The 25,113-nt window shown below is 41.7% G+C and overlaps 1 protein-coding gene and 1 long non-coding RNA gene across 2 annotated transcripts in view; both read right to left on the bottom strand.

The window, feature by feature from the left end:
* Positions 1-25,113, bottom strand: part of clcn2a (chloride channel, voltage-sensitive 2a) — a 159,553-nt gene that overhangs the window by 127,769 nt on the left and 6,671 nt on the right. The window lies entirely within an intron of this gene.
* On the bottom strand, positions 16,171-18,860 carry LOC143135187 (uncharacterized). The gene is made up of 3 exons (XR_012988842.1): positions 18,530-18,860; positions 18,253-18,380; positions 16,171-17,543 (listed from the first exon to the last, which is right to left on the bottom strand). It is a non-coding gene; the product is annotated as an uncharacterized LOC143135187 (long non-coding RNA).

The following is a 25,113-nucleotide window of genomic DNA, read 5'->3' as shown; positions in this document are numbered from 1 at the left end:
TTGTCTGCGCTACTGGATGCCTAAAATTTCCCTTGGGATGAATAAAGTATCTATCTATATATCTATCTATCTAAAAGCTATTTAAACATTCTAAATTGCTTATTTTCTTAAAGTCTACACCCTCTAGAGTTAACATAAGTTGAAACATGTGCCACCTTTCTCCATACCATGTACAATGCACAGTCCTGTATCGTATGCAGGAATGGGCAAAAACACATCAAATATAATATATACATAAAATGAAATATCAAATACCCTCATTTGTGTATCAAATTGTATAAAAAAAATACAGTAGCCATGCCATGTATCAAAATGAAATACTGTATTTTCAAAATACTTTCTATAAAGGGAGAATGAAATCACTTTGCAAACCTTCCATATCTGTCTATTTAATCTATTCCTTCATACACTGACTCTGACACATTGACACTGAACACTCTGCTCTATTGATTAAGTGGACAGTGTTTGAGAGCAACAGCTTTTCTCTGCCTATGAGACATGCCATAAAACAGTCAACAGATCAACTGTGCTGACCTGCCTGTTACGTCTCATAGCCTAATACTGTATCAGAAAGTACTCAAAAAGCTATAACTGAACTTACAAACTAACCACTGAACCAATTGAGAGCCACAGAATGTGAGATTAAAGCAATGTAGTTCTATAGACCTCTGAAGTTTGCCTACAAAAAAGAACCAAAACGGCCATCTTTGCTCATATAAGGAGATCCGGTTGTTAACTGAAGCTAACTACCTATGGCAAGTTGCATTGCAAGTTAGCTCTGGAGTAGCAAAAATCTAAGTGTGCCGCCTTCACTTACTGGAGATCACAGTATCCACTCGAAGGCAGAGGATAAAAGTGTGTTCGGGAAAACGTCTGCATTTCAGACTTTTTCATCCCTGCGAGAGTTTAACAGGTGCGATAATTCAAAATCCCCATGTTATTTTACCATAGGAAAAATCGCCAGATACCGGATGTCAAAGATGGCTGCTTTTTTGTAGGCGAACTTCAGAGGTCTATTGGCTTAAAATAATGACTTCAAACTCTGTACTTGGTACACTGACATTTCATTTGGAAGTCTCTGAGATTGTCAAGAATTGCCAAGAATGCGTGATAGGTGGGGCAACTTTTTGAACAGGGCAACCACCACATAGCCGGCTCTTCACTGGCAAGATGGCAGCAAGCGGAAAAAACAACTGCTAAAGTGAGTTGTTGAAAACCTTTCTTTTAAGTACATGACATTATTACATTACATTACATTTGGCTGACGCATTTTTAGCCAAAGCGACTGACAACATAGTAAACAGTTTAAGCTCTCAACAATTCTAGGACAATTTAAAAAGCTACAATAAGAATAAGTGCAGTGAGTGCTGTTCTAGTCAGGTGGTAAGTGCTAGGATCAGCAAGACTAGTTGTAAGTAGTGCTACGAGGGGAGATGTTCTCTGAAGAGCTGGGTCTTCAGGAATTTTTTGAAGATGGAGAGGGATGTCCCTGCTCTAGGAACTGTTAGTGCGTTCCACCAACGAGGAACAACAGATGAAAAAAGTTTAGATTGGCCTGAAAGGACCGGTGGCAGAGCTAGACGTCGTTCATCTGAGGAGCGCAACGGTCGGGAGGTAGCATATGCCTGTATGAGGGCATTCAAGTAGGCGGGAGTACTTTGTAGGCAAGCGTTAGGTACTTGAATTTGATGCGGGCGGCCATAGATAGCCAGTGTAGCCGTATGTTGTACAGTGCGAAACGGCACGACTGGGTGACCAAGGCAACATGATCGGAGAAGGTTAGTTGGTTGTCGAGAACAACTCGTAAATTTGGTGCAACAGACAGGGAGTCAATTTTGATGTTGATGTCATGATGTATGGTAGGTTTAGCTGGGAGGACCAGCAGTTCAGTTTTTGAGAGGTTTAGCTGGAGGTGTGCCTTCATCCATGTAGATAGGTCTGAGAGGCAATCCGAGATCCGTGCTGAGACCAAGGGGTCATCAGGTGGAAAGGACAAATAGAGCGATGTGTCGTTTGCATAGCAGTGGTATGAGAAGCCATGCGAATGGATAATCTGTCCCAAAGAGGTGGTGTGGATAGCAAAGAGAAGGGGGCCCAGCTTCTATACAAATAAAGCTTATGTAACAGTGTTACCAAGGGCGTTTTGAACGCTGTTGGAAACGTGCCAGAGAAAGATGCTGAAAAAGATGTTCCAGCAACCACCAGAGGTAGAAGTGCAATATTTCAGTCTGTCGCATCTTGTGGGCATGTAGAGAATTGACTGCTGATTGCCGCAACTTTGTACTTTGTACAAACTTTGTAAAAAATGAGGGTAGGGTATCCGCAGTAAGACTGGATGGAGCAGGAGGTGGCTGAGGGTTGAGTAGTGATTTGAAGGTTGAGAAAAGGTTCTGAGTGTCTGTTGGCGCTGTCATTGTAGAAAGCCGTCTTAGCAGCAGTGGTCGGAAAGATGGAGAGGCATCACCATGAGGGTGGTCTGTGGTGTAGTTCCGAGTGAGGGTCAAATCAAGGTCTTTGCCAGCTTTGTGAGTAGGTAGGCAGTTCAAGGTCAAAAGAGTGGATCAGGGCCATAAAGTCCATTAAGCCTGGGGCGTCTAAGTAGTAAAACTCTGTACACAAACAATGTTCTCAATGCTCGAGTTCATGTGTAGAGACCCTGGTGATACTTCGAGCAAAGTTTCATGTTGTGTCGAGCCTTAGTGTTTTAAAGGAATACGCCACCCCTAGGTGAAATTGGGTCAATACCCGCAGTCCCTAGACTTGGATGAGTGAGCCAAAGCGTTTTATAGCCGACCCAGCCATTGTCCTAATCTAGAAACGGCCCGGTTGGCTTTAGCTTAGCGTAGTCGCTGTAATCCGGCGATTCCAGCTAGCATGTCGTTGCAAAAGTGAATCAAATAACTCAAGATTTTTTATAATTATTTCTCGTAACCTGTACATTCACATCGAGTACAAATATCAATGCAAATTAACACGAAGAGATTTACTAGACCAATTTAGATTTGGAACTATTTTCGGACATAGCACCGGCAAAGCACCGCTGCCAGGCGCAAAGACATCAGCCTTACCATCGACGACCCCACAGTAACAGCCTCCACCCATGTCAAAAGCCTAGGTGTCCTCCTTGACTCCACCCTCTCATTTGAATCTCACATCAACAAAACCCGGCAATCATCATTCTTCCATCTCAAAAACATAGCAAGGGTTCGCCCACTCCTCTCCCGCTCTGACATTGAGCGTGTAATACATGCCCTCATCTCCCCCCGCCTAGACTACTGCAATGCCCTCTTCAGTGGTCTCCCCTCTCACTCAACAGGCTTCAACATGTCCAAAATTCACCTGCACAGTTGCTTACATCTACCCCTTCCAGACATCACAACATCCCTGTGTTGCAAGACCTCCACTGGCTCCCTATCCCACTGAGGATTGACTTTAAAGTCCTCCTCCTTACCTTCAAGGCCCTACATGGCTCTGTCCCCACATACCTGTCTGAGCTCCTGCACCCCTACTGTCCTACACATGCCCTGCATTCCTCTGATCATGGCCTCCTCACTATCCCCCAAACCCGACTCCACTCCATGGGCGACCGAGAAGGCTATTTGGCGCTGGTGCTGTGCGCACTGAATGTTTATCAGAATTTAGAATGATTTATTCTAGCACATTCTAGTAGCTTAATTGCAAAACATTACGGATTCCCATAGCCTAAAATGTCCATGCTTATTCTTGGTTGGGAAATAGCATATGGGTTGATTTGGATATAACAGGATATGGATTGGATTATTTTCGTCTTCTTCTGTTCATGGGAGGTAGCCTAAACTAGCATAAGCTCCACAGAATTATTAGAAAAGTAGGCTACTCCATGTTTAAACTACATCTGTCGTTTGGTTAACATTAAAAGTCTCCTAATGTTGGCTTCAAAGGGCCTAAAGATTTGTTTGCTTTCTAATTTTTTTTGTTCGTTCTAAGCACTTTGCTTTTCCGGACTTTACCTTATTTAAAGCTGCAGTTGGCAAGTCTGACAGATTGAGGGGACAAAATTTTGAATGTTTACAACTCTCATGCCCATCCCCTTCCGCTACCACCGAGCACCCTCTAATCGAGTTTGTGCTCGTCAGTGCATACCAGGCACCAGACTGTGATTGACAGTCAGACCTCACACAGCCCTGCTCTGATTGGACCAGAAGAACCTGGAGCTGTGGATTTTTGCAAAACAAATAACAGGCTCTAGGTGAAGGTAGAAGTGCGGGTTTTTTTCTGGCTGATTTATGTTGTTCTGTCAGAGCATAGTGTCGGTTTCAGTGAATATGATCAAACAAATCTTGCCAACTGCAGCTTTAAGGACACTCACCTCCAAAATGGAGAGATCTTCTTTTTAATTGGCATTTGAGCGGCAAGATTAATTCCTTTGACTCTTGGGCTGATAATTTTTACTGTTAGGGACAATTATTTATAATATTTCTTTTTTTGCCTTGATTAACATGTTGGGAAATCCCGTAGTTTCGTGTTTGAAACAGCCAAGATGACGCGTCTTCTCACTGATCAAGATAGTTTCACATTGGTTATTGCAGGGATATGCCTCATTCCTACTCATTATCATTGCAGGCTTATGGAAATATAAATACATATCCAACCCAAACTTTACCCTGTTGGACTTTTTTAATTCAGTTTTTCAAAGATAGGCTAAACATTTAAATGGGTTAATAAGATATATCAAGATACTTGTCATTTTTCTGCCTTATTTTCTAACTAGTTTTACAAGCCTGCAGTGTCGCTGAGTACAGCTGTTAGAAGAGGGTCTTGGTGTCCCTTTGTTATGATGCACTTCCTGCGACGAGTGAAGTTCACAAATATGAAAAATACATAGAACACCTATCCATAACAAGACCTCTGTAGGGGTCAAACAGTTCAGCAGTTTCAGTTGTATTACATTTCGATTTTGGTCAGAAGAAGAATAAGAAGAAGCACAAGGATAACATGCAGTGTTTCCCATACATTGAATTTGTGGCGGCCCACCACAATATCAACATTAACCACCACACAATGATTTTCCATGTTGTACTACAACATTAACAATCCTGCAAGGCATAGAAGACTACTAGAAGGCTACATTGTGCTTAAATCTGGTTAGCTTCATAACCCCTCTGCGCTAATTTGTTAAAAACTTTTGCATTCAAGTTAATTCTGCAAATCTACCACCACAAATAGAATTAAATTCTGTGGGAAACACTGACATGCAATTGTTACAATTGTTAGCAAGACCACGGAGAGGTCACACCCAACACCTGCCACTGACCATCAACGGTGCTGTGGTGGAGAGAGTGAGCAGCACCAAATTCCTGGGGGTGCACATCAGTGAAGACCTCTCCTGGACCACCAACACTGCATCACTGGCGAAGAAAGCTCAGCGCCGCCTGTACTTCCTGCGGAAACTCAGGCGAGCAAGTGCTCCACCAGCCATCATCACCACATTCTACCGAGGCACCACTGAGAGCATCCTCTCCAGCTTTATCGCTGTGTGGGGCGGAAGCTGCACTGAATACAACAGGAAAGCCCTGCAGCGCATAGTGAACACAGCTGGAAGGATTATTGGTGCTTCACTCCCCTCCCTGAAGGACATTTACACCTCCCACCTCACCCGCAAGGCGACCACAATTGTGAGTGATGCAAGTCACCCCGCTCACAATTTGTTTGATCAACTGCCCTCTGGGAAGAGGTACAGAAGCCTGCGCTCCCGCACCACCAGACTCACCAACAGCTTCATACACCAGGCTGTTAGGATGCTGAACTCTCTCCCCCCTCCACCCTCAGCTAAATAACATCCTGGACTTTGGACCCACAATGGCTGCCTTGCACTACTCCACTTGCACTACTCCACTTGTACACTTGCACACTTTGCAACTTGTTGTTGTTGTCCTGTTGTCCTGAAAACACTTCTGCTGCTCTTACATAACTTGCACCACTATGCCACTTGCATACTTAGGTCAAACAGAACTACCTCAGCCATTTATTGGCCTGACTTTTGCACTATTATATTGACTGTCTACTGTATGCACAATTGCACAATTTCAACTCAAATTTTGCTGCTCTTATTTTCTTCATTGTATGTGCCTTCTTATTTTTACTTTTTATATTGTTTACTTGAATGTTATGTTTGTCTGTGGACCTAATTGGTAAAATATGTCTTGTCTCCACCGTGGGATACTAGGAAATGTAATTTCGATCTCTTTGTATGTCTTGACATGTGAAGAAATTGACAATAAAGCAGACTTTGACTTTACGAGGCGGTCTTGGCCCAAGCTCTTCATTGTCTAGGGTATGTTAACTCTGACTAAAGCCTTCCGCAATCGCAACCCAAACTAAGCAAAACAAACACAAAAAGACCCAACTGCTCCCTACACACTAACCCTACGTGTGGTGTGCAGAGCTTGGTAGTAGGTCCTATCCATGTGTGCATGTGTGTGTGTGTGTCAGCTTGGCAGGAGCCTCAGAGAGCGGTCAACATACCTGTGGCGTGCTGGCACTCCCTGCCCGGTATTCCTCTGTGTAGCTGGACCAGCCCAAGCTGTTTTGGCTTTTAAGTTCAAGTTTTTTTGAACTTACTAAAAGTAATCCAACGTAAAAGGTTGTCCTAATGCCACAGTTCATGTGGCTACAAACGGAAGGGGAGAACTTTGGCCATGCTCCTCCAGCAGGCCTCAAAACCCAATTGTGTCTGTGTCCCCTGATTGAGAGGACAGGTGTAATTTACCAACTAGATGTACCGCAGAGCGGTACAAAATATGACCGCCGCTCAGTCCAGCACATTTTTTCCACAAAAAGAAATCACGCTGAAAGGCCTATATGATTCTAACTGTCTCACTAAATTGCATTATCCACACTCAATTCTCACTGGTATCTTCTAGACAACAAGTACCAAAACATTATTAGTTCATAGACTTCACATGTAAAATTAATTTTATACAACCCCACCTCCATCTTGCCTGTTCATAATTCTGAGAAATTCTTGATTGTTTGTGTTATGTTTATGTTATGTGTGTGTGTGTGTGTGCGTGCTTGTGTGTGTGCCTGCGTATGTGCCTGTGCATGCAAGCGTACATATGTCTACTGTGTGAGTATGTGTCATACATATGATTACTGTGAATGTATGTGTGTGTGTGTGTGTATCTGTTTGTGCACATGTGTGCACATGAAATGGGTTAACATGACCCCTGGAGGCAAACATACGGGAAAAAATGGTCATCCTAGCCCCTATAGTTCTCAAGATATTCACAGAGAACTGTGTCTGCCCTACCCTCCTTTTGGGGGGTCCAGTCCAGCGGGGGGGCTACAGATCAAAGCGAAAAATGACGGTTCCATGTTATCCATGTGGGGGTACATGCCCACCAAGTTTTGTGTACCCCGGTCTTTCAGTGTCCCGGGAATCCTTGTTGGTGTACGTCACTAAATGTACACATAAATTATTTTATTGTAAGGCCCCCCATGAACGAAAGTACACAAAACTTGGCATGCATTCGGAGGGTGTCATAATGATCCTACACTTTTAATTTCGTGCAGTTTTGACCTTGTCAGCCAGAGATATTGTGATGAAAACACCTACTTTTTTGCTTTTTAATTTTTAACTAGGTGGCGCTATACATGAAATAAGTGGTAATGGGATGGGTTAACATGCCCCCTTAAGACCAACATACATAAAAAAGGTGGACCTCCTAGGCCCTACGGTTCTCGAGATATTAACAGAAAACTGTCTCCGGCCACCTACAGGCCAGTTGGTGTATAGTAACATAAATTAATTTATTGTGTGGCCCCCCATGAACGGAATTCCACGAAACTTGGCGTGCATTCAGAGGGTGTCATAATGATCCTACACTTCCAATTTCGTGCAGTTTTGACTATGTTAGGTCACAGATACCTGTGATTACAACACCTCATTTTTACTTTTTTGTGTTTAACTAGGTGGCGCTATACATGAAATGAGTGGTTATTGAATGGGTTGACATGGCCTCTTGAGATCAACATACCAAAAAAAAAAAGGTCCTCCTAAACCCTACGGTTTTCGAGATATTCACAGAAAACTGTGTCTGCCCTACCCTCCTTTCGGGGGGTCCAGTCCAGCGGGGGGGCTACAGATCAAAACGAAAAACGATGGTTCCATGCTATCCATGTGGGGTTACATGCCCACCAAGTTTCGTGTACCCCGGTCTTTCAGTGTCCCGGGACTCATTGACGGAAATTTGGGCATGCGAAAAAGAAAAAAAAAAAGAAAAAAAAAGAAAAAAATGACTAAACCTATATGACCGCCGCTTCGCTGCGCGGCGGTCATAATAAGCCACAGGTAATGACATCACTGAAGCCCCGCCTGTAAGTCAGTGCTTGCCCTACCAGGTGACCCTAACCTATCCTAACACAATGCAACAAGAAGAACAGTGATCATTCAGCCTATTGCATTTACATGTAATGCAATAAACCATTAAAATCTGACATATTGTCTGTTATCATTTGAGTAGATGTTCTTTTCTATTATGTTCCCCGAACAGCCATTGTTGCTCAGGAGCAACAATTCGGAAATAAAGAAATCAGCTGCTGAAAATTGACCCCAGAACCTCAAATATATGTCAAATTCCAAAAACAGTACTGTTCTCTCAATTATAAAGGGTCTTGGCTTCTACAGCGTAATTTGTAGTTGTTAACTAGCCTACCATAAATAGACCCTAGGTTGGTTTTACTCCAGAATTACACTTTAAGGTCGAAAAACTGTTAAGGGTGCCTCTATTGTGATTATTGAATTTTATCAGGGACCTGTTTTCATTGTCTCTGCAGTTGCTTTCCAAGGTCTCCATCCACTCTCATCACCAAACATATCTATTGTAAAGCTAAAAATACAACTGATAACAATTTACCTTTTTTCACCATATTGTCAGAACACACCAGAAACAGAATACAAATGCATACTACCTCTGAATGAGGAGGACACTGCATTTTCACAGATGCATTTCAGTACCACGGACAACTCCACACTGCATTTGCTAATGTCAATGACATGGGTAGACTGTATAAGGCGAAAGCCTCCCACTGGTTCCATGCGCTGAAAACCAATCACAGTTCTTTGCACTATTATATTGACTGTCTATGCACAATTGCACAATTTCAACCCAATTTTGCTGCTCTTATTTCTTCATTGTATGTGCCTTCTTATTTACTTTTTATTGTTTACTTGAATGTTATGTTTGTCTGTGGACTTAATTGGTAAAATATGTCTTGTCTCCACCGTGGGATAGTGAGAAACGTAATTTCGATCTCTTTGTATGTCTTGGCATGTGAAGAAATTGACAATAAAGCAGACTTTGACTTTGAGTTCAATTACTCTGATCTATGACGGACCTCAAAGGATTTCCTATATACTGTACACCAACCTGAAGCAATAGCACATATAGCCTTCATCTATAGCACACTGCATGCATGGTCACACGTTTGTGTGTTGGGTGGTAAATCTAAGAAAGTGTGTCTGTTGGGCTAAAGCCGTGCATTCTTCAACAAGGTAAAAATGTCACTTGTGTGTATGTGTGTGTGGGTGTGCTGGTCACAAAATGACCAGCTTTACTACTGTTGGTAGCGCATTCAAGAGACATAGGCCCAAACACTAGCGTTGGACTAGACAGTGTTACAATATTTAAATACAGTACACAAACCATGGCAAAAAACAAGGTGCAAAAATATATTTTAAAAAAACACACAGCAGTTCAGCCAAATGGGCAGACTTCCATACAAATGACAGAGAGGATTTTCAGTGGCACCCTGTAATGAAGTAGAAGCAAACAGAGTGAATGATAGGCAATCGATCTGCAAGCTGCTCAATCCCTGCCAGAGTGAAGGATTCAGGGAGACAGCACGCCTGGAGACACACCACCAGCCACCATTTTATATATAACATCTATTGATCTTCGCACCGATAAGGAAAACCAGGCACCAGAAAATGTCACACATTCGTGTCCATACTAAAATCCACATTGCATTGTGAACAGTTGTGCTGTTCTTTGCAGGTGCTACCTGATTCTTGCCCATTGCTGGACACTCCTCGACACAGTTAGAATGCTCATATGAACTGCAGCACATGCAACACACAGTGGCCTTACACATCTGCCTCACACACTAGAACCAATCACATGAAAGGTCATGGGAGACCAGTTTAATGATTGGTAGGATAACAAAAGACAAATCCACATAAAACACAAAGACAAGGCTTTCTAATGAAACTATGTGAATGCTTCACTGCACTGAGAAAGTGTAAAAAGTACTTCTGTCCTGCTGGCATGTTCAGTCTAAAGATAGCATTCCAACAATGTCAAGCATATTGGTCTCCAATGTCCGAAAAGTTTTGCACTGTCAGCCACAGAATATCAGTATATCATCAATGAGAAACATCCGTTATTATTATTCTTTTTGAAATGTAATACTTTAAATCCTATCAGATTTTGTGTTACTGCTGAATATTGAATTGGGAATTGTAGCCTAATTGAACTGCATTGTCAAAACCCCTCAGATTTACACCCCAGACCTCTGTCTGTCTCCATCTCACCGTCTGTCTATAAAGATATTGCTGGGAAGTGCTCCAGGGTACAGCTGTCAATCCCATAGACAGAATTGTGGAAAACTGGTGCATGAGTCCATTAATATTCAGAAAGGATCCACATTTAGTCCATCTGTAGAAAACCAAAGGAAAAGGGGAGGGCTGGTAGTGCAAGAGTGTGTGTCTCTTATCACTTGCTCATGAAAGTAACCATTTATGCAGCTCTCATTTCAACATCCTTCTCCACAGCATTCATGCTGGGCAGCCACAAACGCCTCTCACACTTTAACGTTGCCAGGCTTTCCATTCGATTAGAAATCGTAAAGGCTTTCCATTCTATTAGAAATCGCTTTTGCTGTGTGCCTTTGCTTTCTCACTGAATACACTTAATAGTCACGATTGAGTGCGGTATTGGCACAATAGCACACAGCATATACCCACATACACACAAAGCTACAGATATTTGTGACACTAACAACCTTGAGCTTTATCCCGCTATCAATGAGATTGACCAGCGCCTCGTGAAAGAGTGGGCAACGCAGTCTACGTAATAACGACGTATTGGCGAAGCTTGCCGTTGTCCAGAGCCAATGTTTATGAAAAACCTGCCAACAAACTGTTCAGATCAGTTTATAAATTCGTTAGTCACGTACTCTACTCGCATCGGTTCGGAACACTCACCAAAGTTTGCTGATATTGAAGCACACGATGCTCAGCAGGTTCCCTAGCCATAACCTCAATGCGTAAGCTTATGTCAACGCAGTACTTCTAATATTGCATGTGTCACAATAGCCTACTAAAGCGGTACTTGCGTGTTTAAATTCAATCCGATGACATAATAGAGTTTAGCCTAAAATTCATTCTTGGTGTAACAGGTAGCCTACCAAATAAAATGCCGCGGATGCTTTTTGAGGTTTTCGATATACCCAGTGGTTTGTGGGGGTGGTAGAGCTTGCTTTTGCAAATTTTTTTTCTGGCCAGCAGTTATATCCCCTCAGTTGTAGAGTGGAATGTGACTCACTATACTACGTGACTCAGTGTTAGTCTGAGTAAGCTATTTGTTTGAAGCAGACTGTTAAGGATCATCAACGCCAACGTGTTGTTGCTTTTTTTACTCCCTGCACTACTACAAATAATGGTCAGTAATTAGAAAAGCTGTTATCAAGACAAGTTGTTGTTGTACATGTGGCATGCATATCGGCTTTTCTATTAACGTGTTCAATTTGAAGAGGCAATTAAATAAATAACTTTGGAGAGTTCATAACAGTTAACTGATCGCATTATCTTATCCATTGAAATACAGTAAGCAGACAAACATAAGATAACCAGTCTAAGAGGACAATGAAAATCAAATACAATGTAAAGACTCTCAATGAACCACAATGACATCCAAATCATGTGTTAGCAAATCATGATGATATCAGAAATTTGAACTCATATTAAAGTGTAACTCTGACGAAAATTGACCCCGGGGTCTTTTTCTGCATGAAAACACACCAAATAAATTGTGGAGATTTTTTCATTGATCAAACACTACAGTAATCTGACTCTTGCCAGATGAATTTCGTTCCGCCTAGCTCCACTCATCCATCTGGGATCGATCCATTGGAGTGGTGTTTCAGAAGGCTGGGCCTAATCAAAAATCCTTGCATATGATTAGATAAGCCACTTGTCCGTCATCTATTGACGTGCTACTTCAACCACTCACATCGAAGCCAACCTGTGACGCTGAGAACAGTCTCACAGTCGCTTCTACGCTACGTCACATCTATGAAACTCTGCGTCCTTATTGGCTCTACCATAAAATCTGGTGCCGAAATCACTCTCAACGGAAGCGATCCCAGATGGATGTGAGTGGAGCTAGGCAGAACGAAATTCATCTGGCGAGAGTCAGGTTACCACTACAGAGCTTGCCCCGGTACGCTATAGCCCAAAATCGCAACAACAATCGCCTACCAGCTCCTCCAACCCCAGCGTGAATAATAGCAAACGTGACAGTTTAATGAATCCTTGCAATACTGTGATATCTAGAGGGTGTAGGCTTCAAAGAAATGTCATTTAGGTGGTCGAATTACCTTTCCTTTAGTGCTAGAGGACACAATGTATTGCTGTACATTTAGTTCATAATACAGGATTAAGAACAGCTTATGGTGCGACAAAATATGGAAGGTGGCACATGCCTCAATTCATGTTATATGTCATCTAATTAGCATGTAATCTTTAAAGTGATGAACGGTTCTAGTTTGATGAATATCCCTAAACCTCTTTGAGAGTCATAATATTGTCTAAATACTGTGTTTTAAGTGTGACCACATGTAAACTTGACCCCACATACATTAAGTACCTTTTCAGGCCTAGGGAATAAGTATGGCAAGTTTAATGCAGATCCTTAAAGGATAATTCCGGTGTGTTGAAACATGATACCGAGTGTGAACGTATGTCTCATAGCTCACCTCGGCTTGTCCCCTGCACTCAGAAATCTGGCGCTAGTTAGCCAATGCTACCATACTTCATTGGTAGACTTCCGAGGGCCTTGACATTTAAAACAAGACATGGAGAACTTTGAAAAAGCACTGTTTATTTACAAGACGATTTATACAGACAGTACCTTAAGGAATTTTACCGTTCAACGCCATCTTTAATTAAGTCACGATAAGTCGAGCGACGAGTACGAACGAACAGGTATGATAAGGGATCAGATTCCAAAAATAATTCCGTGGAAATGCATGGATTCCAGTTGCTGCTACTGGAAGCAACTGAATCCATGCATTTCCACTGAATTATTTTTGGACAAGCCAAGGTGAGCTATGAGACATATGTTTACACTCGGTATCATGTTTCACACACTTTAGGTCAATATCACACCGGAATTCTCCTTTAAACCAGCTTTGGAAAATATCATACTGTGTTGAAACGTGTTTCTTACCTATTGGTTTTAATGGGGTTCATTGAAAGCTCTGTAATTTCTTTCTATGAAAGATTGGAGTTGTAGGCACCTAGCACTCTTAATCTACATCAGGGGTGTCAAACTCAAATTCACAGGGGGCCAAAATTAAGAACTGGGAGTATGTTGCGGGCCAAGCTCAACATTTATTGAATAACCAATGTTTTTATTGAATTAAAACTGTATACACACAAGAAAAAATTAGGCTACTGTGTGTTTTTAAACATTAATTTCTGAAGAAATGCTGTTTTACTTATAAATGGTGAACTGTCACTTTAAGAGCATTGATCTTTACGTTGTCATAATGCCCTTTTGCCAGCTCTTGTTTACAAGCCTTATTTGTTTGAGTTACATTGATAGCACAATATTAACAATAATATGCACAATGTTAAGTTGTTTTTTCGTTGATAGTTTGTCTGGTTGCATGGATACGTGTTTTGTTTATGAACAGAAAAGGCGGCATTAACGATGCAACGCATTTTGGGATTTGAAGTGTTATCGGTGTATGATACACTGTACACAGTATGTAGCAACTTGATGGGCTGCGTTGCCCTGGGCTGCGCTCATGCGCTGAATAGAATAGCGTGCTGGGCCAGCTCTAACGCGGATGCGCTGAAGAGAATTCTGTCGGGCCAGCTCAGATATGGATGCGCTGTATACGCCACTTCTAATACAGATTGAATAATGACCTCGCGGGCCACAAATAAGACCAAAATGGCCCGCGGACCTGAGTTTGACATCCCTGATCTACATAATAAGAGGGTTTTAATGATACCAAAAAAGCCTTCTCTATATTTACTTCCACCTTTAACCGTAATTTACTCAGACTACATATCACAGTGTGAGTTTTCTGCCTAAAATATGAAATCTAAGACCATCATCTCACAATGGTATTTTCATCATTATAGTGTTGTGAGCTACTGGATGCCTCGGGACAAAATTTCCCTCGGGATCTATCTATCTTAGCCAGCCAGTGCTTTCGGAACACAGTCTCACTCCCTACTCGTCAAAGGTCTGACGCATGGTCAAGGTTCCTTGGCGTCAAATTCCAACGAGAAAGGTGTACCCTTTGCGTCGTTTTTCGACGTGGGGGTCCGTCAGATAGACATTCATGTTAATCCCTCACCGTCAGATATAGACGAAAGGAAATCAAATGTCCATCAAAGGTGATGCCGTCACGCAACCCAGTCTGAAAATCTAACAGGCTTACAAAATAGCATGGCGAAAAAATGTCTGTTACATTCTTTTGAAGCTGCAGCAACGTGATATCTCGTAGCTCGCCAGACCCTCATTCTGCCTGAGAAGGACCAAACCAGCAAGGTAACTACCATTTTATTCGTTTCTGAGCTAGGGGTAGGCCTACTTCTTTTGTAAACAACTTGTTTTACATATTTATGTTTGTTTATACAGAATGTAATCGATATGTGCTTTCACAACTGATCAACAAATGGACCATTTTCTTGTGTTTGCACTAGCTTCGATACTAGACAGCAGTAACTAGATATGTAAACATCCGGTAACGGCGAAGCTGGTTACGGTCATGTGACACACGCAACCACAAGAAAGCGGAAACGCGGCATAGAGCGAGCCATGTGGAGAAAGTTAAGCGACGTACATTTTGTAAACAATAATGCTGTTTTTTGTTGTTGTTTTCGAACAAAATATAAGCCTAGTTATCCTGAACAACACTCCTTCATGGTGTACAAAGCCTACAATCGTGCGATTTTAGTGCAATTTTTCAGTGCAGTTCAAAGTCTTGTAAGTGTAAAAGATATGGTCAAATTATAGGCCTACATGAATTAGCTAAATAAATCATTATTCGACACGTTATGCTTAAATTGCCTTGTTTTAAGCAGGTCAATCTCACAATAAGTTATTTATCCTTGGGTCTGGGTAACTCATGGGACAAAACATGTTGTTATTATAGGTTATTACCGTTTTATCCTGAAAAAAAGCCAACATTTCTGTGTCCAAAGTATTGCATTTCTGCAGTGTAGGCTACTATGTAGTGCAGCTTTTAATGTGCTTGTATTTTCCTGCATATGAACTACAAATATTCCTCCAAAACCAGTGTTGACATTTGAAGTAGGCCTATAGGAGTTATTTTTTAGTATTGTAGTATTTGAATATTTACCCACAACAGTTTATGTAGGCCTAATGTATTCTTAAGGCCATTTTTGCATAGGCTCTTCCTTTTTCATGCTAAAGATAATGTTATTGTAACCATTGGCCATTTCATGTTTCAAACCTTTGAAATAATTTTACTGATGTTTACTGTTACACCTTAATGTTGCTTCAGTGCTTCAGCAATGCCAAGACACAATCTGTGAAGCCTGGCCCTGAAGAAGAGGAGGCATGCCCTGTCCCAATGCATGCAGGGCAAAACGAACATACATTTTGTGAGTATTGCTAATATTAAATGACATCCAGGTATACAATACACAACTATGTATAGGCTTGTTGCACGAGTGGCTCTTGGTGGGCTCATTTGTTTCCGATGGAGCCAGGTGTGTTTGAACCTGCCACTATTGTTAATGTAATTAGTGTCTACACCGACTAGGTTGGTTGTGGCACCTAGTGAATCAGCACTTTACAATAAAGAAGGATTTATGCATGATTACCCTAGCAACCAGCATAACAACTGCTTTGTTTAATAAAGCAACCACCATTTCTACCATGGCAACAACCTAGGAACAATCTCTATTACCCTACCACATTGCAACCACCATATCTACCCTAGCAGCACCCTAGCAACCATCTCAATTACCCTATGAACCACCATAGCAACAAACAAGATTACCCTAGCAACCAGCATAGCAACCAACAAGATTACCCTAGCAACCAGCATAGCAACCACTTTGTTTAATATAGCAACCACCATTTCTACCATGGCAAAAACCTAGGAACCATCTCTATTACCCTACCACATTGCAACCACCATATCTACCCTAGCAGCACCCTAGCAACCATCTCAATTACCCCATCAATAACCTAGCAACCACCACTACAATTTCAACCTAGCAACCACCATAGCAACCAACAAGATTACCCTAGCAACTAGCATAGCAACCAACAAGATTACACTAGCAACCAGCATAGCAACCACTTTGTTTATTATAGCAACCAACATATCTACCATAGCAACAACCTAGGAACCATCCCAATTACCCTACCACTGACCTAACAACCACCACCATAATGTCAACCTAGCAACCACCGTAGCCACCAACATGATCACCCTAGCAACCAGCATAGCAACCACTTTATTTAATATAGCAACCAACATATCTACCATAGCAACAACCTAGGAACCATCTCAATTACCCTACCACTGACCTAACAACCACCACCATAATGTCAACCTAGGAACCACCACAGAAACCAACAGGGTAATACCCTAGCAACCAACATAGCAACCACTATGTTTAGCATAGCAACCACCATTTCTACCATAGCAACAACCTAGGAACCATCTCAATTGCCCTAGCAACAACCTTGCAACCACTACCTAAATGCCAACCTAGCAACCACTATTCTGCTTTATTTGCCCCATCATTTTATTTACATAGACTAATTGACTAGTCGCACAAAAGGCTCCTCGGTGGGCTCGTCTATCTCCGGTCGAGTGTTAGCTGTGTTGTAACGACATCTTCTGTTATATTCTGCTCCTTATATGTTTACTCCGACACTGAATTACTTGTTTGGCCAATAATAACAAATTTAACACATGCATAAATCCTTCTTTATTGTAAAGTGCTGATTCACTATGTGCAACAACCAACCTAGTCCGTGTAGACACTAATTACATTAACAATAGCGACAGGTTCAAACACACCTGGCTCCATCGGAAACAAACGAGCCCACCAAAAACCACTCGTGCAAAAAGCCTATACATAGTTGTGTATTGTATACCTGGATGTCATTTAATATTAGCAATACTCACAAAATGTATGTTTGTTTTGCCCTGCATGCATTGGGACAGGCCATGCCTCCTCTTCTTCGGGGCCAGGCTTCACAGATTGTGTCTTGGCATTGCTGAAGCACAATTAAGGTGTAACAGTAAACATCAGTAAAATTATTTCAAAGGTTTGAAACATGAAATGGCCAATGGTTATAATTACATTATCTCTAGCATGAAAAAGGAAGAGCCTATGCAAAAATGGCCTTGAGAATACATTAGGCCTACATAAAACTGTTGTGGGTAAATATTCAAATACTACAATACCAAAAAAATAACTCCAATAGGCCTACTTCAAATGTCAACACTGGTTTTGGAGGAATATTTGTAGTTCATATGCAGGAAAATACAGTACTTTGTACATTAAAAGCTGCACTACATAGTAGCCTACACTGCAGAAATGCAATACCTGGACACAGAAATGTTGGCTTTTTTTCAGGAAAAAACGGTAATATGTTTTGTCCCATGAGTTACCCAGACCCAAGGATAAATAGCTTATTGTGAGACTGACCTGCTTAAAACTAGGCAATTTAATGTCAAATTAAATCATTGCACTCATTTCGAAAATTTAAGCATAACGATTTATTTAGCTAATTCATGTAGGCCTATAATTTGACCAAGTCTTTTACACTTACAAGACTTTGAACTGCACTGAAAAATTGCACTAAAATCGCACGATTGTAGTAGGCTTTGTACACCATGAAGGAGTGTTGTTCAGAATAACTAGACCTATATTTTTTTGTTTATTATTGTTTACAAATTAGCATTATTGTTTACAAAATTTACGTCGCTTAACTTTCTCCACATGGCTCGCTCTATGCCGCGTTTCCGCTTTCTTGTGGTTGCGTGTGTCACATGACCGTAACCAGCTTCGCCGTTACCGGATGTTTACATATCTCACTACTGCTGTCAAGCTAGTGCAAACACAAGAAAATGGTCCATTTGTTGATCAGTTGTGAAAGCACATATCGATTACATTCTGTATAAACAAACATAAATATGTAAAACAAGTTGTTTACAAAATAAGTTCCCCTAGCTCAGAAATGAATAAAATGGTAGTTACCTTGCTGGTTTGGTCCTTCTCAGGCAGAATGAGGGTGTAGCGAGCTATGAGATATCACGTTGATGCAGCTTCAAAAGAATGTCACAGCCATTTTTTCGCCATGCTATTTTGTAAGTCTGTTAGATTTTCAGACTGGGTTGCGTGACGGCATCACCTTTGATGGACATTTGATTTCCTTTCGTCTATATCTGACGGTGAGGGATTAACATGAATGTCTATCTGACGGACCCCCACGTCGAAAAACGACGCAAAGGGTACACCTTTCTCGTTGGAATTTGACGCCAAGGAACCTTGACCATGCGTCAGACCTTTGACGAGTAGGGAGTGAGACTGTGTTGCTTTCTGAGATCTGATGCTCTTGGACATGCGCAGTGTGATATAGCCGTAAACAATGACAGGCTAACCAGGGGCCTGTACTACAAAGGGAGCTTAACCTACACAGATGTAACACAGGGTTACTTTGTTAAACCGGGGTTGACAAAACCTGGTTATCTTTAGTGGTGTTAATCGGTACTACGACGCTGATTATGAAGTTGATTTGTTGAGCCGGGGTTAACCTCATTGGAGTTTGTGCGCGTTCACATAAAAAGGGCGGGTTGCAGCGCAAATCACCACTTTCAGTGATGACGCGTTCACCTTATTTTACGGATGAAAAATGCACAATTATTATGACAAGTTATGAGGAATTAAAACCCACTCTACGACAAAAATCAAATACGTCGGCAGTGAACAAAGCAAGGCAAGCCTGTTGGCAACGTATTGCAGATCGGGTAGCCTAAATGCCTAAAAGTAAAGTTTTATTCCCACATGTTCTTCAAATATGTGTTACGGAGGATTAGTAGCTTTCGGAATGTCTGGAATGAGTTGAAATAAATAGCCTATTTTGAGTTCATAGAAAGGCCTACAGATGCAACCCAATTCAGAAGTGGGCATATAGATTACAGTAATAAGGATAATTTAATGTTTAAGTAGCCCCCATTGACTGATTTAGTGTATGCCTAATCCTGTGAACATTTCAGATGCAACACCATTGCCAAACGCACATGGCAGCAGGTGAAAATGAAACACAAAAACATTATTCAGAATAGTAGGTTTATATAGTTATAGCTTTCATTAATATTTCTTAATTATGAAAACATGTAGGCCTAGCTTATAGCCTTCACTTGGCCTTTGAACACTACTGCAGGAGGAAAGGCACCTTACAGTAGCAGAAGAGTTGGCCATCGCAAATAATATTGGAAGGCCGATTATGGAGGGGGTTGAGGGAGGCATTCGGTCGGATTCTGGTGCTGTGGTAATGTGTAGCCTTTATGTGCAGGGTACAGTAATATGACATTCAATTCAACAAGTTTGTTAAAATTGTGATTTTAATTTATTAGGCCTACTGTAGGCTATGTCCGATTTATTTTAGGCTATTCTTGCTCAGATGTTCAGCATACTGTAGGCCTATGTCCGATTTATTTTCGGACATACAGTATTCTTTCATCACCGATGGAATACATTAATGTCCACGTACGGGCATTGTTATGAGACGTCTTCCTAGATCATCTGACAAAGATAACGAATTCCCTCGGCTGACAATCTATATCTTCATAGAGAATATCGTCCGGCTATATATATTTTCTGGTGGTCTCTCAAACCCCTCGCATGCGAAAAGAGTGCCTCACGATTTGCGCTCCAATGTCGTATGGATCATCCAGGTACGCCGACATGTCTCGGGAGAAATTGTTAGTGGAGGGGTGGTATATTATAAAGGGTGTGGTTAACGGAAACCTCGCGTTAACCAAGAACATAACCTGGTCGGAGCAGGTTTGAGATGCAGCGTAAATGGCCATGGCAGCATACCTCGGTTAAAACCTATCCACCTTTCGTAGTACGGGTTAATCGGGAAGTTACGCCACACGTGATCAAGTTACTCTCGAAGTTACCCAGATAAGCCAGTAACCCCGCTTCGTAGTACAGGCCCCAAGTCACCCTCATGAATCACATGGGACTTTACGGCAACTCACAAATTTATGGGATTTCTAATGAGGAAATGAACTCATCTGTAATGGCAGTTCATAAATCCTTGTAATATTGTTTTCAAATAGCCTACTGCATCCCATAGATGAAAATACTTGATAAGGAAACTACTAAGAGGTTTCCAGGACAAATGTTTGTAGTTGCACAAGGTAAGCTTTATTTCATATTAATTAAAAAACTAGCTGCTTCTGGCAAGAATCAGTTGCTACAGTATGAGCATTATAGGGGCCATATGCCACTTCCTGTATGTGCGTGTGTTGTATTTGTACTTTTATTTTGACATTTAATTGGCATCAAAGTCACGTGGGCATGGGTGTAGTAGTAAATGAATGAATATATGCACCTGGGCATAGGTATGGCTGTATGTAGAGGGGGTGAGTTGGGAGAGGACATTTTTTGTTGACCGTATCGCATCCTTATGTATAGAAACAACACACTTTATTGCATCTTTGCACATAGCACTTTATGTCTCGCCTTGCCTGCATGGCTGCTTGGATGTTTTTATCTGGAGTTTGGACAACAAAACGAAGTCAATCTGTGTCTGTTTTGGAACGAGTCCGCACAGTGTCATCTCCCTTACTTAGGGCCCGTCCCAATACCTCCCCTACCCCTAGATTTTTGCCCTAACCCTCGTTTTTGCGCGTGCACGTGTAGGGCTAGGGTGTCCCATTACTTTAGGGAGCAAGGGGAAGTGTAATTTTCCCCTTAAAATCAACCCTCAAAAAGCCAGGACCGATGCAGGCTTAAAACGAAGTGGGAGATGAAATTACCCAGGATACCGTGCAAGCTCACTGAGCCGGCCACATTTTTCATATATTTTCGCAAATAAGCATATTAAAATTTCTAACTTTGTTGGAATATGTTAGTTTGATGCACATCTGATGGACTAATGTTAAAATATCTCACGAAGCTATCTGACGATGTTCATGATATCTGCTGAGTGCTTTGAGAGAGTCTGCCCATCAAATAACGTTATATATCTGATCTGGGTAGTTTCGTCAATATTTAAGGTGTGTGTTCTGGCATTCACATGAACACGTATATCTTTGTTGATTAACCAGACGTAGATAAACCGGCACAGCCCACACAACGATGACCGCTGGAACGGGCATGTTCCTGAATGAAAATAGTAGCAGGCTACTACCGGTAGACACGTCGGCGCTGCGCGTGACGTAGGTGAGCACGTTCGCTACGCTAATTTGCATATAGTGGTGTCCCAATTCATAGGGAAAGATCTTCACCTCCACTTCCCTTGTCGAGGGGGCTTTAATGTTGAGGGCAATCAAAACCAAGTGGAAGTTTTAAGGGGGGAGAATTGGGACGGACCCTTAGTCTCTCATGACTATATCTGTTTGTGGTCAACATTTTAATGTAACTGCCTCACAGGAATGTCTATGAAGGTGCCAAGTAGGAAAAACTCTTGTCTAAACTTGTAAACCTGGTAAGGTTTGATAAGTCAACAACAGTTGGCAAATACTGAGAAAATAAATTCCTAATTTTTGTTTTGACAGTTTTGCCACTGTTAGCATGTGTAGTCAAGTATACTGTAAAACCTCAAATGTTTCTTTTAACAGCACAAATCAGCACAAACATAGCTCAAACAATTAAGACCATTTTGGGGAGATTTGGACATTGATGGGGGGCGAGTGACGTCACTGGCCAGAAAATGTAGAGTTTAATTACTTGAAACCCTTAACAACACAAACGATATTTTTTTCTGGCAGAAAAACGAATAGCAGTGTTTTTAATAATTTTTGGATGACATGGGGGGCCAGCTTCACGGAGGTCCCTCAGTGGGTGTGTCAATCGTAATCTGCAAAGACAAATCTGGTTGGCTAAAAACAAAAACAAAATAAGTAAATCAAACCTATAGAAATAGGTTTCTACAGGCTATATACATAGGCTATATTATATTTGCTATTACAGTTTAATAATGCAGGAAAAGCAGGGGATGCTGCAGCACCCTCACTTCTTGCATCCCTGTCTGTGGCTGGTGAACATACACTGTTGGAGAAAAGTCCACTCTTGGGACTGTGGAGGATACAGCAGCTGTTTGTGCTGTTCATGGGCCTCCAATTGGGCATTGCAAGGTGTGGACCTGGGCTACTATCAACATATGTGACAGACAGATTTCCATACTTCTACTGACTTTCGGTCACTTCCCATTGGTCGGCTCTGCAGATTATGTTGGCCAAAAAGTAAGCCTACCCCCCCGTCACACCTGCAGTAAATAACAGCACCTCACCTCCATGGATGGATGGCAGAAGAGGTCATAAAGAGGGTGGATGTGGACCTGTCACTGTGGTGCAACCGACCCAAACCCACTAGCCATTATTACACCGAATTGACCTTCCCCCAAAGACCCAATGACTTAACTCTCAGTCTGGGTCTGTGGCATCACTTTAACAATAGACAATTCCATTCCTGATTGCCATGTTGGTGAAGGTAGATTACACTACATAGCAAAAACCCTGTTACTTAAGGCCCACACAGTGATGACTTACACTTTCCATTTTCACAGGGCCGGATCAAATACAGAGTGGACCCTGAATTCCCCAGGGACAACATATAGTATTAGCCTGGGTTTTCCCATGCTGCCTTACGCGCACGATTTTATTCACACTGCTAGGCAGCCTGGATTCCATGGACTTCGTTTTCATCTCAACGAAGGAACCAATCACAGAACGGAGGGGGGACAGCAAGACAATTACATTTTTTATTTTATTTTATTTTATTTTTTATTTTATTTTATTTTTAATTTTTATTTATTTTATGTATTAATTTGTTTGTTGTCTGTCTTGTATGTCTTGGTGTCACGGGTACACTGGCGACTACGCCGCTCCGTCCGGCATCTTTTGTGTTTGTTATTTCTTAAATGTATGTCTTGGTGTCACGGGTACGCTGGCGACTACGCCGCTCCGTCCGGCATCTATTGTCTTTGTTAGTCTATGTGTCAATGACAATGTCTTATATGTGGAGCGCTTTGGGTTGCACTCTGTGCATGTTAAAGGAACCGTATGTAGGATTTTGGCCAAAACTGGTACTACAATCACTTTCAAAATACTGTAGAGCGGTGTACACCGCAGATGTGGTAACTAGAGCAGAGCTGGCAACCCAGATGCCGAAACATTACTGACTTTGTGATTACTAGATAGGTGGAAGGTGGTGGATCAGGCTAAAACAGAAAATATGTAAACATCAACATCAGTTGAGGGCTGCAACTTCACTTTTTTAAATGACGATATCCTGGCCGGACTACTGTTGTCAGTGATATAAGTATTTGAAATTAGCATGATTTCCTAATGTCTAGTGACAAATCAGGGCCATTTTATGATTAATTGAATTGCATTTCTTACATACGGTTCCTTTAAATGCGCTATACAAATAAAACTGACTTGACTTGACTTGACAATGACGACACACCGAAGCGGTTATGAGCTACGTACAGACGCATTTGATAGACATTCGTAGCGGCCAATAAACGGCTCTGTGCATTCGTAAACCACGTTTCAAATACGAGAAAAGGTACATGTAGTTCCCAGACCCCATCTCAATAAGATGAGGTTTGGCGTTAGCCAGGCTATAGTAGTATCTCATCCAATTCTAGAATGCTGTGTCTTTGCTACACAGTTTTTGTGAACCATTTCTCCACAGGCAGAAGAGCAGCAGCTCTTCAGTTGACTAGAGTGTTCTTTCCCCCCTTCTCCTCAGGGCCTGATGCTGCAATATGGGGAATTGGGTCAATTGTTATCAAATACTGACTCAATGTTAGTGCCCTGACAAATACACGTAAGGGATAATGTATAGAACGCCAGTCATTATTGGGAAAATAAGTCCCGACAGGGTGAACCAGGCCCTGATGCGCAGCGGAGGGGTCTTGTTCCGCCCTGAAGGGACTTATTTTCCCGATAATGACCAGCATTCTACATTATCCCACTTATTACACGGCTACTTGCCAAATCAAAACAATAAACTCCCCACGATGTGACTCTTTAGCCTACATAGCCTAGGCCAGGGATTCCCAAACTGTGGTACGCGTACCCCCGGTGGTACGCGAGCTGCTTCGAGGGGGTACGCGAGATGAAAAGGGCTATGGCGGACAGGTGTAAAATGAAAAATTTTAATCTTTTGTAATTAATTCATGAATAAATACATAATTTCGAATCAGGTCATAATGATATGGAAACGTGAAATTAAAGGATATCATTTATAAACTATGTATGTGTTCATCAAAAAAAAGTGCAGCTTATTAAACATGACGCCTGGAATAGCTAATAGAATGTGTTACTTTTGAATGCGTTGGATGGTCCGTGGTCCGTGGGGGGAAAGTTTTGCGGATATAACAGGTTTTTGAAAACAACAAAAACAGAAAGGAGGGAAGGAGCAAAGCTAAGAGTTATTTCAGATGGGCAAGAAAGGTAACATTAAGCTAGGCTTTACATTTAACAAACTAAAGGTAGCCTAAGTTTAGCCTTTCTAGGCTGTATAGCCTAATGTTGTCCAAACGAATACATCCTTGTCAGGCGTTGTTGTAGGCCTATTATAAAGATATTGTATGTGGA

The sequence above is a fragment of the Alosa pseudoharengus genome, unplaced genomic scaffold, assembly GCF_046254945.1.
Source record: "Alosa pseudoharengus isolate Yale_2024_CS ecotype anadromous, Long Island Sound unplaced genomic scaffold, YU_APseudo_1.1 YU_APseudo_1.1_scf_2, whole genome shotgun sequence".
NCBI classification, from domain to species: Eukaryota; Metazoa; Chordata; class Actinopteri; order Clupeiformes; family Clupeidae; genus Alosa; species Alosa pseudoharengus.
Note: the sequence above shows the minus strand (reverse complement) of the source record. Positions and strands in the feature narration are given on the sequence as shown.